Source organism: Mesoplodon densirostris, chromosome 16 (assembly GCF_025265405.1).
Source record: "Mesoplodon densirostris isolate mMesDen1 chromosome 16, mMesDen1 primary haplotype, whole genome shotgun sequence".
Taxonomy (NCBI): domain Eukaryota; kingdom Metazoa; phylum Chordata; class Mammalia; order Artiodactyla; family Ziphiidae; genus Mesoplodon; species Mesoplodon densirostris.
In genome coordinates, this window is record NC_082676.1 from 21,247,254 (window position 1) to 21,252,593 (window position 5,340).

The 5,340-nt window shown below is 42.5% G+C and overlaps 1 non-coding gene across 1 annotated transcript; it reads right to left on the reverse strand.

Annotated features, from left to right (window-relative positions):
- Positions 1–4,439: 4,439 nt before the first annotated feature.
- On the reverse strand, positions 4,440–4,574 carry LOC132477189 (small nucleolar RNA U109). The gene has a single exon (XR_009530212.1). It is a non-coding gene; the product is annotated as a small nucleolar RNA U109 (small nucleolar RNA).
- Positions 4,575–5,340: the final 766 nt, after the last annotated feature.

Here is a 5,340-nt window from a genome sequence, read left to right on the forward strand (position 1 = left end):
AAAAGGTTGTATTAAATGAGAGAACACGTAAAGCCTTACTGTGTAAGACACAGCAGGCATTCAATGTTAGCTCCTGATAACTCAAATAGAGCAAATCCACCAGGGGAAAAATCAGACTTTACATACATACACCCATTTCCAAATATCCCTTTTGATTTAGTTCCATAATAATGAAAATAGGGTTCACTATTTTCAGTGATAATCATTGTGCCTAGAATTCTCCATCAATCCTTTAATATCCTTCTAAGAGTCAGCTCTAAGAAGACTTCTCTAAATTCACCATCCAACTTAAGTATTCTCCCTCTGCAGACCTGTGTGCTCACTTTTATGATTTAACACTTATTTAGCTGAACTGTAGTTAATCTGCCTGCACTATCACACTGGGAGCTTCTTGAGAACAAGCATCATGTCATATTATTATAGCCCAATAATAAAGTGACTATTGAGTAATGTATACATGAACACCATGCTTTATACTTAATTTTAATTCTTAATGACATTGATTCTTCCTTGTTTTATTTTTGTCTGATTTTCACTCAGGGCCCAAGTATACAGAACAGGGTTTATACATAAATACAAGGGAAAATGAAATAAATGCCACTTTTTACGATTCCTGTATTTTATAAATTACTTCATGACTTATATGAAGACTTCCTATTTACAAAGAGATAGTATAGTAGACATGCCCAAATTACTGGATCATAATCTTAAAGCTGGAGGAGACTTTAATTGTCTAGTCTATATTCTCTGTTTTATAGAAGAAGAAACTGAGGCCCATGGAGGTTAAAAGGACTTCATCAGAATCAATGAGCTAATTTAGTATCAGAACTGAAACTAGAATTCAGGCTTTCTAATTCCCAGGCCAGTGGTTTTCAACCACATGGACCATTTAAAACCGTTAGAGCTTAGCTCTCCTCAATGAGAATTAGTTCTTCTCCCTCAGAAAGTTCTGAGCCCAGCGGTCTCGAATGGATTGTTTTGCTTTCAAAGACTTCTACTAGGGAAAACACCTAAGTAATAACCTAGATGTTGATGCTGTGGTTTTATTGCCACAAACTAGGAATGGTCTCAATGGACTATCTTACCTTTCCTAATTAACTATTTTCAGAAAGAATGGCCTAAAATAACTACTCTAAAAATTAAAACCATTATTTCTTGAGATGGCATCCAGAATTTATTTAGCTCATTGCCAACAAGTACATGAAAGTTTGATCATTGTGTTACATTTTGCAACTTCCAAATGATAGATTTTCCACAAAGATACTCCTCAAAATGTTCCATAGGTACATTTTAGAAGTTTTTCTCTGCCTATGGTGGTTAACTGGTACTTTCTGCTTTGAAGTATTTCCCATCCAACCGTCTTGGCCATGTTTAGGAGGCATAGGATTTAGGAGTTTTCATCTTTGTACCAGTTAAGGCTTTTATGTAACAAGTAGTAAAAAACCCAATCCATTCTCTCATAGGCAAAAATAGCTCATGTAATCTGAAAAGTCCAAGTAGTTCTGACTTGAGACACAGCTGCATTGGGACACATAGGACATAATCAGGGCTTGCTTCTGATCATAGCATTCTGCCTTCTGCTGACCCAGGTGTCACATAGTAACTAGATGGCCATGTCAACTCCTGTCACATCCTCTCAGCATCAAGCCTCTTTCCAAAAATTCCCGGCAAAAGTATCTGGCTGGCCACATATCCATCCCTGAATCAATCACTAGGGCCAGGGAATATGGCGTGCTGACTAGCTTAAACCTGGGTCATACACTCCTCCCCAAATCAGGTGTGCTCAGCTTCACCAGAACCACATGGACTGAGGGCTGGAAACAGAATGGTTCCTCAGAGGGATTTCTGAGAGTGAGACTATCAGAGGTCGAATGAATGAAGCAAAAATAATAGGTAGCCATCCATGTATTCATGTACAGTAAATCCCCTACATAGGAACCTTCAAGTTGCAAACTTTCAAAGATGCGAACATGCGTTCACATATCCAATCTAAGTTAGTTCACGTGTCTGGCATACATTGTCAAGTGCACGCATCCTCTACAAGTGGTTGTGCTTTTGTGTACTTTACAGGACTGTTGCTGTGCGACCCAAGGAGCTTACTGATGAAGACCTGATGGAATTGGAGGCCCAGAGAAAAGGACGAAGAGAGACAAGAGGAAGAAGAAGTAACTGAAGAACCGAAGAGATTCACGACGCAGGAAATGGCAAGGGGATTTTATTTGAGGAGGCACTGTTAGTTCTTGAGGCACAGGACCTGAACATAGAACAGCACACAAAGGTTGCAGCGGCCGTTCAGAATGCAGTCCAGTGCTACCGTGTCATCAATGACAAGAAAAAAAGAGCTCCTACCCAGACATCACTGGATCGTTTTTCAAGAGGGTAAATAGAACTGAATCCAGCAAGGAACAACCTGTGCCATCAGCGTCAGGCGTGAGTGAAATTGCAGCTTGCCCTCTGTCTCCTGTTGCTGACGATCCTTCAGCTCTACCATCTCCCACCTCCTCTCCCTCCTCCAGTCAGTAACTCTTCTTGCCTGTTCACTCAATGCCAGCCCAGCCCCTGTATGCCAGCTGTTGTACTGTACTACCGTACTTTTCAAGGTACTGTACTGTAAGATTAAAAATGGTTTATTTTATGTATTATTTCTGTGAAAAATATTATAAACCTATTACAGTACTGTACTATATAGCCGATTGTGTTAGTTGGGTGCCTAGGTTAACTCTGTTGGACTTAAAAATTGGACTTATGAATGCGCTCTAGGAATGGAACTCGTTCGTATGTAGGGGACTTACTCTTAACTCTAGAACTCTTGGCTTCCTAAGAAAAATCCTAACTGCCCTTGGGTCTCCTCCATGAAGCCAGGTCAGAGAGAGCTAGCTATCCCCCAGCCTGAAAAGAGATAGTTCTTTGCAGAATTGCCTTTCCTGAATTGTACTACACGGGGATTTTCCACTGCATCTAAGGTGTAGCCCTCGGCAACTTGTAACATACGTAAACCTATCTAGTTTGTTCACTTGCTTACAAATGATCAGGTTCACACAAGTATTAGCATAAGCAAAAAGTGTTTACTCAGCTCCAAGGATTTGGGTACAGAGGTGTGGAGAATCCACTAGAAGAGACTCAGCTAAATACTAGGGGAGTCTCTATGATGTTGGCTTGAGGAATTTTGCTCATCTATGGAAGTGGACAAGTTGGGGAGGGCAAGGTCTGCCAGGTGCTTTCTAGATAGGATGACTGTATGCTTGCTTTATTGTTCAAATTGGGATGCTTCACAGATTGAAAGCAGGGAGTTCACGGGCATAAACTGGACCTCTGCCAGGCAAACTGGGGTATATTTCCAGGTTGTGTGGCACCAGGGAACCTAGAATAACAATGCCTCTGTGAACATACTCAACATAAGGTATGTATTCCACGCTTACGGAATACATTCAACTCCTTTATAGCTGTAGACAACTGCCCTTGTGGGGTCTGGTGTTTGGGCACACCCCAGAACATGTCACTGTGTTTATTATCTGAACACTTCACAGTATCATTTTTATGAGAATCCTTGTGAGAAATTCTTACCTGATCTTGGAATTGTTCTTCCTGTAGTTACTTTAATCTTATGGACGCTGTGGATGGTGGATCTGACCAGTTTTCTCTTTCTGCCTTGGCTACTGAGAAGCTTAAAGTGTGTGGCCTGCCCAAAGTGAGTGTGTCGGTCATGGTGGCATGCACTGATAGCCTCCTTCCTGATTCTTTTTTTCATCCCTGCCCTCTGGTTTCCTTCACGTAGCTTTTCACTTATGTGATCTTGTACCTTAGGTTTTCTTGTTAGTTGCTTGAAGTCCCATAAGTAAAAAACAGATACTCCCCAACCCAAAGGCCCACACAGGTGGGGTGGCCATCTTTTCAGTTGACGCCTTCAGTTTTTCAAGCACGTCGACCCTGCCATCTGATTGGGTTGAACTGCAAACTGTATGGCTCTCTAATTCAAACAACTCATCAGGGAGAAAATGATGAGACAGCAGAATCTGAACACTGACTATTTGATGAAATTGAGAAATTTGTATCAAAGTTGTTTAGGTGTGATGGAGGTATTGTGGTTATGTTTTGTTTTGTTTTGTTTTTTGCGGTACGCGGGCCTCTCACTGTTGTGGCCTCTCCCGTTGCGGAGCACAGGCTCCAGACGTGTAGGCTCAGCGGCCATGGCTCACGGGCCCAGCCGCTCCGCGGCATGTGGGATCTTCCCGGACCGGGGCACGAACCCGTGTCCCCTGCATCGGCAGGCGGACTCTCAACCACTGCGCCACCAGGGAAGACCCGTGGTTATGTTTTTTTATCTTTCAGACATATATACTGAAATATTTACAGCTAAGTCTGTAATGGCCGAGTCTGACATTAAACAGATATGGACATATAATTCTCTCCCAGGGAAGGGCAACACATTTTTTTTTTTTTAATGTAGGAGAAATATACTACTACTCAACCTCTACTGTAAGATTGGCAGCCCTGAGAACTCCTTTTTTAATGTAGCATGTTATGGATGTATTCCTGCTTCCAAAGGAATGAGGAGCAGACATTTCCACATGCAAGACAGTAACATATTTTTGAACCAGTCTGCCATACTCACCCTCCCCTCCCCTGGAGGAAGGGCCAATAAATCAACATTTTAAACAAGGACCCCAGCTGACTCTGATGTAGGTGGTCCTCAGATCTCACCTTGAGAAATTCCACCCTGTAATGATATTCTTTCCACACTCAAGAGCCAGAAAAGCTTTGCTTACTCTGACAGAACAGGCCATTTTCTTAGGATTCCATATACCTCTTTTTCTTATTTCTAATCGCTGGCAACGCTTTCAGAAAATAATGGCTTTGCATCCTGTTCCACAGAGAGGGCTCTGTAGTCAAGTCAGTTTTTTTTTTTTTTTTTTTTTTTGCGTACACGGGCCTCTCACCGTTGTGGCCTCTTCCATTGAGGAGCACAGGCTCCGGACGCGCAGGCTCAGCAGCCATGGCTCACGGGCCCAGCCGCTCCGCGGCATATGGGATCCTCCCAGACCGGGGCACGAACCCGTATCCCCTGCATCGGCAGGCGGACTCTCAACCACCGCGCCACCAGGGAGGTCCTCAAGTCAGTTTGTAATAGGCCATATACCTGCCCTCATCTTGAGAAAGCCAGGGTGATAATTACCTCATTCCAAAGTCTGAGTAGTCCTGCAACAAAGAATCCTGTTTAAATTTATTTGATCCATTTCCCAAACTGAACGCAGAGACTTTTTTATGAATGCCTATTAAAAGCTCCACAGAACACACTAAGTGGAAATTTCAAACGTACCTATATTTGTTAATGATCTTAAG